General features: G+C 37.0%; 1 protein-coding gene across 1 annotated transcript in view; it reads left to right on the forward strand.

The window, feature by feature from the left end:
• The window catches only part of LOC115238877 (CCR4-NOT transcription complex subunit 6-like), a 583,914-nt gene that overhangs the window by 78,815 nt on the left and 491,830 nt on the right, over positions 1–13,269 (forward strand). The window lies entirely within an intron of this gene.

A 13,269-nucleotide genomic window follows, 5' to 3' on the forward strand; every position in this document is an offset into this window, starting at 1 on the left:
ATTTTAATATTTGCAATTATTTTATTACGCTCTTAGTCGTTCTATTTTAATATTAATTTTATTTTTATACTATTTTTATATTATTAATAGTAAATTAGTTTGTTGTAAAATGCTTCACTCTGAAGTTTATTGCAATTTCTCAAAATAGAAAAATTAATTTCGGAAATCTAATGATAAATTGAGTACTACGTACCCTTTTTTCTTTCCAGATTGCTGATCTGTAAGCATCAATTTATTCGCGTGAGAATAATGATATCATAATTCTCGCACATTTTGTTTATTTTGTTTTCTTCCGCAAGTCAGCGGATTGGATGAAAATCCACTGAGCGTTCAATTTTTACGTTTATTCAAATGAAAATTACTGTGATGTCAATTTCGCTTTCCACTCGACGAAATATACAAAGCCGCGCATGATAAAGCACATGACATATTATAACGAGTTTGACTTATGGTAACAGTGTCTGATACGTATTTAAGATTATGCACATATCCCGTTGGCGAACTGATTTATCACACGAGCGGCGATTTAATATCCCCAACAGGGGAGTAACGATATAAAATACTTAAGTCACGATCGCTCGACATTACGACTAGCATAAACGTTTGTAACACACTTGGAATGATATAAAGCATTACCAAAGAATTAAATTCAAAAATGTAAACTATTAAGACACAAATTCTATTCATGTTTCAACCAATGATTCAGATATTAATATAGCTTTTTATCGATTATGTGTAATCTAAGCAGTATAAATCATGATCTTTGTGAAATTTCGTAATGTAATATTAGCCCTGGAAAAAGATTTAAAAAATGCACAAATTTTAATTATATTTAAAAATTATTTTTTATTTACACATATATTTTGTATTTATCTTTATAATATTTAATTTTGCATCAAAACAAAATTAAACGTTCCCATGTCATTTTTCAATGATAAGATCTCATTGAAAATATATACTTAAATATCACTTTTACGATCTTACAAATGCGATCTTTCTCCATTGGTGGCACGATATTATCTGCTTAAGTACCGTTTATGCATCGTAATTTCTCGAGAAGTCCTGCCGATTTCATCGCGAGTTTTGCATCGCCGCCCTCGACGCCTCTGCGCGCGCGCGAATTCGTTGCAAGCGCGAACGCATGATTCTCGTCAAGTCAGGAATCAGTTTATGCACTTCGCGATGCCGGACCATCGTTCAACGGCGGCGGATGCAGTCCGATGACCTCCTCTTCCTTATCTCGGAATTGAGTAATGGCCCCTTCGTCGGTTCGTGTGTGGGTCGATAAACTGCTATAATTCGCCCACGTTGCCGCACATCCACTCCCTGATACTGTTAATATCGGCTCTTCACATGCCTGCCCCACCCCACCCCTTTTTGCCATCGATTTCTTGCTGATCATTGCCGTTTGCTTATTGCAATTATAGCGAACCCATGATTTTAAGAACTGAAGAGTCCGCTGTATCGCTGAATATTTTTGTTTTAAAGAATTCTATTAAAAAAAAGAAAAAGAATTCGAAAAAAAAAACGCGAAATATATATATATTTTTTCTATTTTATTTCCTATTTTCTTATATTTATTATTTGATTACTTTATTTCATTTTTCTGTTATAATATTCTCTTTGTGCACGGCATCACTGTTGGAAATAGCTATTCTAGATTTCTAAGTCGGAGATGAGAGATGGTCGTAAGCGGATTCAGGTCACGCTTGCGGCCAGACTCAAAGTCTCTCGCCTCGTGCCGAAATGAATGTTCGTAATCAATGACACTTCATTAGCCGGTCGACGCATTGCCTAACAGCCTGCGGCATGTTGTGTCGATTGAATTAGCCAATGTGTGCTTACGTATATGTGCAACATAATCCCTCTGTCTTATCGCGCGCGCCGTTACCTGGGATGAATCATTATAGCGGTTCGAATTCAAGACGTCAATCACGATCGGGGAAAAGAAAAAGAAAATAAATCAAAAATTAGTATGTCAATTTTTACAATCCTTCCGAGAGGAGTCAATCGAACGAATCGATCGAGCGCAGCGTCAAAGTTTCTAAACGCTAATCACGAGATTGTTGCAATTCACGGTTGTTATCTCGCCTGGCGAATACAGATTCGTTCGAGTATCATCTGTTAATTCGAATTAGATCGGAAAAATCTTGGAAAGGTAGACGCGTGTATCGAGGGGAAACGATATGTATCGAATTATTCCAAGAGCAGATTAAGATGCGTAAGTCGCAACTTGTATTTTCTTTTGCGTGCAGCCAGATGTAGTCGTTTATGTAACATCGTAAATTTAAATAAACAAGATGATGAAGTCCAGGAGCCATAATATTTATACGATTTGAATTTATATGCGGATTCAGAGCGATTTTAATTAATTTATCGATGCATTATTTCACGTCTGTAGAACGTAATGAAAACACATCGTTAATTCCAAGTTACATATATCTCTGAGCTATAGACTTGATACTTTGGATTAAAATATTATTTATGTAACGATATAGCATATGAAGGTTTGTGTTACATATAACTAACGCGCGACTTAAAGCCGACTAAATTCGATATCACGAAAATGTAATGTAAAAAAAAGATTGCATAAGATATGTATGACTTGTATTATTGGTTGCACACGAAAATGTGAAGTCAACGGAAAGAATTTTACACTTCAATTTCCATGGCAAGTATATAATTATTTCTCCTTCTCCATCTGTGTAATTTGCTATCAACATTCACCAATAGGTGATCAATATTTTATCATGTGGATATATAATCTCATACGATATTACCACATGGTGATTGCTACATATTTCGACTTTATGTTACGTATTACTAGGCTGAAAATTATAAAATTCTTAACGTGACTTATTTAATTAAGAAATGAAATAATTTTATTTAGCATATATTAAATACATAGTAAACGCAGTAAAATTTGCTTATCTTAGGTATATAATTATCTGCTCGGGGTAATTTTTCTAGCTTTCATATAACATGTTTTTTTATCACTTTTTAAAATAGTTAAAACTAATTTAAAATATATAATTAAATAATTGTTTATTATATTAAACAAATTATATATATTAGAGAAAAATTATTCTTCGGATCTTTATTACATTCTTTCTATATCGAATTTATTTTTAGAAGAAAAAAGAAAGATTCTCACATATATGCACCAAGAGAGATTGTACAAGGTTCGTTGTTCGGAGTCTCGTAACGCACTAGCGCAGTTTCTCGCTAATTATGCGACCTGTCATTAAGACGCTCGCGAAAAAAAAACCCAAGGGCATAATGCCGACCCACCGTTGCACCGCCGCGTAAGCCGGCTGTTTTTCATCCTCGGCCTTATAATCACGCACACTTTGTATCGCCGCATTGGCACCTTCTACACTCGTTAGTGCTTCTTCGTTCGTTCGCTCGTTCGCGAAAGAAGAAGAAGAGATAAAGAAAGAGGGAGAGAGCTGTATCTCAACGACGACGCGTTCGCTTAAGTATATTTTAAGAGCCACGCCGTTTCCAGTCAATTTGCATCTGAATACGAGCGTCATAATGGCCTGAACTTTGCATACGTGACCTTGTCGCGTGTATCACGAGCAGAATGTGCCTGGGAGAGAACGTTGTTGTCGGTATTCCGCCACCTATACGGTCGCTCTTAATTACGACTATTAATACAGAACGAAAGTGTCCTCGCCGCGCGGACGAAGCAATTGCTCGAGAATATACGACGTGCTTTATAATTTGTAAGATCGAACGTTAGAGTATGGTTTATAAAGCTGGTCGGCCTAGTTTATTGTTTTTAATTTGCGCCGGTGATCGATGATATTTCTCCATCGAACTATATTCGATGGTTGTTTTATATAGGTTTTAATTTAATAGCATAAACGGAAATAACTTTTTCTGTATTCTCATGTTTGGAAAATATTCTGTATAGAGTCCAATACATTCAACATTTCAGGTATTATTCGCGAATAATTGGTATCCATTATTTATTTGACAATGAATAATTATTCGAATAAAACTACCGTTGGTCGGCTCCGATATATATTCGAATCATAAATATTCATTATTTAATTATTACTCGCGCGGAATGCAAAAAGGCACTTTACCACAAACAATGTCTCGTGTTAAAGATTTATTTTTTTAGAGATTATGTAATTTAGAGATTATGTATTATTATTTGAAAATAAATTTAATTCTAATATATACATATATATACATCATGTAATCCAAGTTTCGATAAATATGCGGGACGCGATCTATGCGATAAATTTACGTGCGGGGTCGTACTCGCAACTCGTATAAGTGTAGTCAAAATACAGGCAAAAAGGCTTCTCCCTGGTAACGAGTGGCAATTACTATAAGAGCGATAAGTGCATGATGCTATGCGAGGTAGATCTTAAAGCAATAATCGTCAAAGAAAATATTTAATAGCCGTAAAACAATCAGGGAATGTTCTTTATAACTTCAAAGATCACGAATTGCGATCTTTTTTTTCCAGCTTCGTGCTTTGCCACAATATCCAGTCGAAATTGAATCCGATTGATCTTGCCGCCTATCTTATTTATTAAAAAATCAGAAGGTTATTATAGTATAAAAAATATTGAAAGAAAATTATAAATATACACTTTAATAATTTGTAAATATGACTCACTTATATTATCTATTTATATTAAGATATTGCATACTTTATTAATATTTGTTAACTATCATAATTGTGTATGTTATATTATTATTTATTAATTATCCTGTAATAAATTCTAATTACACTGTTACGCTTTTATTAAACTGTTAAATAAATTAATTGTATCGAGCTAAAGTGTAGAAGCATCATAATTCTCAGTTTTCTCGCTGACTCCTCGCAAACGTTATTACTCGAGGGGGGAAACTTCTACCTTGGGATTTTGCGTAGAATTTATTGCTACCGCGCCGCTGCTGGCATAAATCGCGAATTTAACGGTCGTGTTCCCTCGTCGAAATTCCTTCGATGAGTCCGATCTGTAGTGTAAAAGTATTGGGTTTTAACCTTTTCGAAGAGCGAAATGCTGTTGTTTCATGCGGTTTGTAAAAATAAGGTTAAAAATAAGGTTGTAACACACACACACACACACACACACACACACACACACACACACACACACACACACACACACACACACACACACACACATACACAGTATCGAAAAGTTTTTAACGATTCACCACCAATGGAGCTGCCAAAGCCCTATTTCCGCGCATTTTATTCCTCGATACTGTATTATTCCCGCCGATAACATCAAGTGGATACGGTCGGATTAAGTAGATCGATCACGATTAACGTTGCACAGCGAGAGTTCTGTAAGTTGGAATACAACCGTGACTAAAAGTACTTTGCACTTTTTCGGTAAATCGTGCATTAAATCGAAATATTCTATTATTTTATTTAACGACTTAAAATACGCGAGAAAATTTTATACCGAATTATGATAGATGTTGAAACAGGATAAAGAGCTTATCAAAAAAAAAATTTATTGTTTTGCGGAAAATATAATTAAGTATATAATCGTGAAATGAAATTTTTGAAGAAGATCGACATAACTAGAGCTTCATTTATACATATAATTAATTTTGCTTATTAAAAATGTTAACTATCAAATATCTCTGAAACGAAATCCAGATCTGCCAAACAATTATTGAACACGTAATAATGATTATGATTGCGAGTAGATCAACTTCACGCAGCTCAGCGATATTACGTAATCAAGCGTTATTGGAGGCCGGAGAATCCAGTTTTGTACAATTTACGAAAACGTATGATAATGCACAATGTTATTATAGCGCGCATTAAACTAATGGTAGCGAAACGTTATCAGGTGAGCCGCGCCGAGCTGCTGTCGGCCGCTCGCCGTTGACATCGCGTCGCACTTATGCCGCCGGGGTTATCACGTTACCTCGCATATGGCATTTCTGTCACCTGGCTCTGCTGGTGACACGTTACACGTAAATCATCGCGTGGAGAAACAAACGGAGTCACCACCGTTGCTTCCGGTCACTTCAAACGTCGACCCGTAATCGTATATCCGGCGGCCAACAAACGCTTGTGAAATCCGCAAAAGTAGCTCGAGTTTACATCGACTTTCGCCATTCGTACTTGATCGAAGGTGTTGTATACAAATAGTAAAAGAGGGCATAGCAATGTTTTTGAACTTGCGAGGCGAAAATGCTCCGATAATTTGCAATTTTTTGAATAGATAGATAATATTTTTGATAATTGAAAAATTTTTCGATGGTTTTTAATCCGCATTTAAAAAAAATAGAAATTACGGTCTTTTTCTATTCACAAACATATAATTCGTAAAAAAAATAAAATTATAGAAAATATTAGTATACGTTAATTAACTAATACTGGACGTATTATTCTCACGACACTCTTCTAACGTTTTTCTAGTATCGATAAAACCCGAGATTAGCCCAAGACACCTGTATTAAAAAAAAATAGAAATTACGATCTTTTTTTATTCACAAACATATAATCCGTAAAAAAAAATGAAATTATAGAAAATATTAGTACACGTTAGTTAATTAATACTGGACGTGTTATTCTCACGATACTCTTCTAACGTTTTTCTAGTATCAATAAAACCCGAGATTAGCATAAGACACAGTGAGACATTTGACGCATACGTCATACTTAGCTGATCATAATGTATCCTCGACATTGTTGCGAGTGCCATAAAATCCATTCGTGTCTTCGTCCGCCTTTTGTCGCGGTTCGCTCCCCTACATCCTACCGTTATCTTCTTGCGTATCCCTCAATGGTTATCAACAGGGATTATACTCACTCAACACTTCCGCACTGCTTTTCCCACCGCGACGGTAGTCGCGTTACGCAACTCTTTGCGTATTAATCGCCACTATTGTCGATGGTGCGAAGTCCTTCTTGCGCGGCTCTCAGCCTTCTCGCGACTTAGCGGTGTCTTGCCTCTCTCTCTCTCTCTCTTTCTTTCCGTGTTGCAACATGCGAGTGGTCATACCGGAATACCCGTAGGGTTGAATTTACAGTTCTCTACCCGTACTCGCGGAAATATATCTTCCTTAACACAAGGTAGCAACGCGAAATTAACGACGGCCGCGCGGGATTTTATGATCGCCGACATCTCTCTCTCTCTCTCTCTCCGCGGTCTCTTAATTCCTTTCCGATATCGCGAATCGGCGTTTATTTCCCTTTTGTGCGCATAGCGCATATATAGACGCCCGTGACTTGCGGCTTATGCTCCTCGTAACCCATCGATTACATTCTCGTCCCGTCGAGAAAGAGAGAGGGAGCGGGTAAGAGAGAAAGAGAGAGAAAGGAAGACTGTTCCTTATCCGATGTAGCTCTCCGCGCGGTAACTTCGAAACGATTGAATCCGCACGCCGCGCCGACTGCCTATTAGTTTCTCATCGGTGTGTTCTTTGAAATGCTACTTGCGCGCGAGATATTTTATGCAGGAATTTATGATCGCACATCTTGTAATTCAGTGGGTTTGAAAAAAAAATGCGTCGAAGGTAGCGGAGTCATTTATAATCGGGCGATCCTAAAACGATGAATCATCAAGTAACGAATCCATCAAAGCTTTGTACTAGAATCGTTCACCACTTACTGTTTCTAGAGGGAAAGTGTCTACAAAAATTTTTCTACTGTATTTAATAATAGCGATAAAAATTAAGAAAGTTATATACTAAAATATCATCATGAATGTCATCATAAATGTCATCATGAATTTTGTATCAGAAGAGTTATATCTTCTTTTAGATCGAATAAAATACGGAAATATTGCAAGGAATCTCTCATGAGAAAATTATGGACGTTTAACGAGAATATTTTCTTTCTGCGCAAGTTTTATTATCTTTCCTCCGTTAAAATGCGTTGCACGACGCAATCTCCGATTAGAGAAACTTATGGCAACTCGTCGATGATAGAATCGACGTGCGATAAGCATACCACATTGTCATTTTTCCATGGAACCGCGACTCGTTCTTTCCGCTATTCCCATGACAGCCTTTCGCGGTATCTGCGTCCGGAATGTAACGGACAGGGCTCAGAAAATCGACTGAATGGTTTTTAATACGGCAAGCCGCTTCCTTCGTTGAAGGCGTGGATGCACGCGGTCCGATTACATGTCTAGAGTGCGCATGGTTCGAAATGCGTGCTATAGACAAACGAAACGTAAAGCCGTCATCGCTCCGCAATTTCCGGCAAGTATCGACGGCGCGTTATGCCGCGCATCCGAGTTTCTTCGGCGCGTTAATCGTTCCTGCTTCTGTAGATAGATCGTGAAAATAAAATATGTACGCATACACATACATACACCAAACACACATACGCATACGTACATAGTGCGAGTGCTTTTATGCGCCGAGGCTCGTCGCTGTTTTATTACTGGAGATAGTCTATCGTATATCACTTTTATATGCACCGATGCATATCTATTCTCTTTTCTGTGTGTTGTCGAACGACGGCGATATAATCGATTCAAAAGTGGCATGGCTATCGAAGTAATAAAATTGTTCTTTTTTCCCATTTTATAACTGCTCCATGTTTTATTTCCTAAGCACCTTTTTTATGTTGCAGATGCATCCCTTTTTTTCCTTTTGGATATATAGAATTTTTTTATGGATTTTCAATTTTTCATTAAAACACATAGCGTTATTCGATGTGTGTTTTTAGTATTATTAAAGCAATAATACTTTTTGAATTACAGGCTATCTCTCTCAATATAGTTTTTTTTACGAGAAATAAAGGATTAAATTTAGGATAAAAGAATGAAACCGATTTTTTTTATGGAACAGATTTATCACTAAGTTTAAAATGTATTAATTGAAACAATTGTACAATGTTTAATTATTGAGAGTATTAAAATTAAAAAGATTCTAAAAAAGACGTATCTATATTTTTTAAAAATTAATTGCGAATTTCACAAGGAGAAGCGGTACGTACGTATTTGCTTTTTGCCAATTCTAGGACACGATTCCATCAATCAAGTTTGATGAGTGCTTTCGGATCGATGTAAACTTGCGCAAACAAATATTTCCAAACGTCGTCCATTTCTGTTACAAAACGAGATAACGCGAAAATGAATAGCGCACGATTCGAAGGGATTAATCGGGGCGCGGATTTTCAAGCGAGGAACACAGCGCGCGATACTCGATTCTGTCGAAACCATGGTTGAGGAACGGCAGCGCGGCAATATCGTGGGAAATGTCGGTAATGCCACGTGAAACGGAGGCACAATCGTAAACGCGACTACTCCCATTTGATCAAATTTTAATTCCGTGTCTGTTTAGCATAAGCGGTGCAATGCCATTACATAATGCGCGCCAAGAGTGGCTGATATTCATCTCGTTTACCCGACGATCTCCAGATTACCAATCCACTCAGAGTGCATTGTTTGCTGTTGCAGGAACTGTAACAAGTCACATTATCGGGATGCTGCCTGTACGGTTTAATGTTATCATGAGAGATACGCGTATATGGAACGTATATATAGAGTGCCTATCGTTTCTACTGTCCCATTGTTAATCCCCTGATGAATGTTAAATCGATTATCCGGCGGCGAAAATTTAATGAGAGCCCGTTAACTGTTACATCTTTTTTTATTTGCAGTAAAAAATTATTCTATGCTTGTCAAATTTGTTTGTTCCGAATTTTTTTTCACATGTTTTAAAATTAATTATCTAACAAATAAATTCTAGACAACATTTTTCTAAAAATTAATATGAAAAAATAAAATTAGGATATACAAATCTAAAATTATTTTTTTTTTTTTTTTCATTTTGCGATTTTTAGTCCGAAGTTTTCGATTTTGACAAATCCATACGTCGCTTACAATTAGCTATTGCGCAAACAACAGTCTTTTATGAAAGAACACGAGGTGGAGGTAAATGAACGAGAAGGGTGAGGAAAGTGAAGGGATATATCAGCGAGCTAATTAAAACGCTTGAGGTCGCTCCACGAGTTTAGACGCGTGGGCGCGTTGCAGTGGATTATTGGCCCAACCTTGGCAAGTGCGGCTCATTTAGCAACGGCAACGAGCGAAAGTTGGTGTGCCGACTTCGGGAAAGGAACTCGTAAATAAAACGAAAGACCGAGACGTGGAGCGAGAGAAATTTATTAGCTAAGATATAGGCTTTTAATTTTTCAGAATTTGAATACCATGTGTTTATATAATTTTGCCAAGAGTTTATAAAGCTTATATTTAAAACTGAATATAAAAATCGTAATACATACGTGGTGGTATAAGAAAATATATTACACAATTTTAGATTTGATAAGTTATCTGTGCTCTATTAAAACTGAAATATGAATCTCTGGAACATGGGCTGTATAATCGCCCGTGTGTCTTTATTCGGAAATATGTCGACTTTGTATTACTACGTCGGCCTCGTGGACGGCCTCGGCGCAATTTGAATGCAAATTATCATGCATCATCTAGGCCATTATGCCTCCTCCTTCTCCGTATCGTCGTCATCGCCATAGATTTTTCCGAGAACATTAAAAGCGGCCATTATGCCTGCGTGAAGTATAAACGAGGGTAACGATCCAAAGCTGCCGGATTATAGCCCTCGAGGATTACGAGGATGTTACTTTCCCGATTCGATCGTTCCCGAGGCCGAAACACATTGTACATAATTGAATTTCAGCACCATGTCCTCATAAATTTAGAGTACCCTGTACATAATAAAAGAGGGAGAGACAATATTTTCGATGATAACGACAACGGGAGTGGTGCCTTTGCTTACCAGCCGCCAAAAAATTGATAGGCAAACTCAATTAAGCAAAAAGCAGTCAAGCGCGCTTTTAAGAAAAAAGCACGTTTTTTACAAGAAATTTTATCACCATGTGCGATATTATATTTATGAATATACATATAATGTTAGGACATCGGCGTTTTATTCTAATTTTTCATGCGTCGACAAACACGAAAGTTTGAAAATTTCTGCAGTGGATCAGCAGAATCAGAGTCAATCGAGGAACACGCAAGGGATCGAAATTTTTTCAACTTTGCGTGTCAACTCTCGTCTTGTTATCTAAAGCTGCTTTCAAGACCAAGAAAAGGTTTTGAACTCACTCGTTCTGGTATTCTTGCACGCATCCTACCGGGCACGCGCGCGTAAATTCACGCACTTCAACCGCTGCATCTGACGCGTGCACAGACTCGTTGCACTCGTTCGCCCAACTCGCAACATCATTCTTCGGTTTCTCTCTGGCGATAACATGAGACACTTTTACGTTGCAACGGCCGGTTATCGCACGCCGCCTCTTCGTCTTCATCATCTTCTTTTTCTTCTTCTTCCCGTCGTAATTTTTTTCCGACCAAGGCTTGCAACTCACTTGAGTGTCGTCGTCTTCTTTGGAAATTCTACCTGTGTGTTTTATTAACTGACGTTGTTCTCGGAACGGCGTTTCTCGCTTCGGGTAATAATGAAAATATTGCCTGGTTTATCAAGCCGAGAACCCAATTGTTATATTTTATGTTTGTAACGGGACTTTGACTTTTTATATTGTTGATGTTATAATGTTAATATGTCGGCAGAGCAAATCTGTTCCTGAGTGTATGTTTGTATATGTATATATATATATATATATATATATATATATATATATATATATATATATATATATATATATATATATATATATATATATATATATATATATATATATATATATATATATATATATATATATATATATATATATATATATATATATATATATATATATATATATATATATATATATATATATATATATATATACATATACAAACATACACTCAGGAACAGATTTGCTCTGCCGACATATTAACATTATAACATCAACAATATAAAAAGTCAAAGTCCCGTTACAAACATAAAATATAACAATTGGGTTCTCGGCTTGATAAACCAGGCAATATTTTCATTATTACCCGAAGCGAGAAACGCCGTTCCGAGAACAACGTCAGTTAATAAAACACACAGGTAGAATTTCCAAAGAAGACGACGACACTCAAGTGAGTTGCAAGCCTTGGTCGGAAAAAAATTACGACGGGAAGAAGAAGAAAAAGAAGATGATGAAGACGAAGAGGCGGCGTGCGATAACCGGCCGTTGCAACGTAAAAGTGTCTCATGTTATCGCCAGAGAGAAACCGAAGAATGATGTTGCGAGTTGGGCGAACGAGTGCAACGAGTCTGTGCACGCGTCAGATGCAGCGGTTGAAGTGCGTGAATTTACGCGCGCGTGCCCGGTAGGATGCGTGCAAGAATACCAGAACGAGTGAGTTCAAAACCTTTTCTTGGTCTTGAAAGCAGCTTTAGATAACAAGACGAGAGTTGACACGCAAAGTTGAAAAAATTTCGATCCCTTGCGTGTTCCTCGATTGACTCTGATTCTGCTGATCCACTGCAGAAATTTTCAAACTTTCGTGTTTGTCGACGCATGAAAAATTAGAATAAAACGCCGATGTCCTAACATTATATGTATATTCATAAATATAATATCGCACATGGTGATAAAATTTCTTGTAAAAAACGTGCTTTTTTCTTAAAAGCGCGCTTGACTGCTTTTTGCTTAATTGAGTTTGCCTATCAATTTTTTGGCGGCTGGTAAGCAAAGGCACCACTCCCGTTGTCGTTATCATCGAAAATATTGTCTCTCCCTCTTTTATTATGTACAGGGTACTCTAAATTTATGAGGACATGGTGCTGAAATTCAATTATGTACAATGTGTTTCGGCCTCGGGAACGATCGAATCGGGAAAGTAACATCCTCGTAATCCTCGAGGGCTATAATCCGGCAGCTTTGGATCGTTACCCTCGTTTATACTTCACGCAGGCATAATGGCCGCTTTTAATGTTCTCGGAAAAATCTATGGCGATGACGACGATACGGAGAAGGAGGAGGCATAATGGCCTAGATGATGCATGATAATTTGCATTCAAATTGCGCCGAGGCCGTCCACGAGGCCGACGTAGTAATACAAAGTCGACATATTTCCGAATAAAGACACACGGGCGATTATACAGCTCATGTTCCAGAGATTCATATTTCAGTTTTAATAGAGCACAGATAACTTATCAAATCTAAAATTGTGTAATATATTTTCTTATACCACCACGTATGTATTACGATTTTTATATTCAGTTTTAAATATAAGCTTTATAAACTCTTGGCAAAATTATATAAACACATGGTATTCAAATTCTGAAAAATTAAAAGCCTATATCTTAGCTAATAAATTTCTCTCGCTCCACGTCTCGGTCTTTCGTTTTATTTACGAG

The sequence above is a fragment of the Formica exsecta genome, unplaced genomic scaffold (assembly GCF_003651465.1).
Source record: "Formica exsecta isolate Colony F162 unplaced genomic scaffold, ASM365146v1 scaffold362, whole genome shotgun sequence".
NCBI lineage: Eukaryota > Metazoa > Arthropoda > Insecta > Hymenoptera > Formicidae > Formica > Formica exsecta.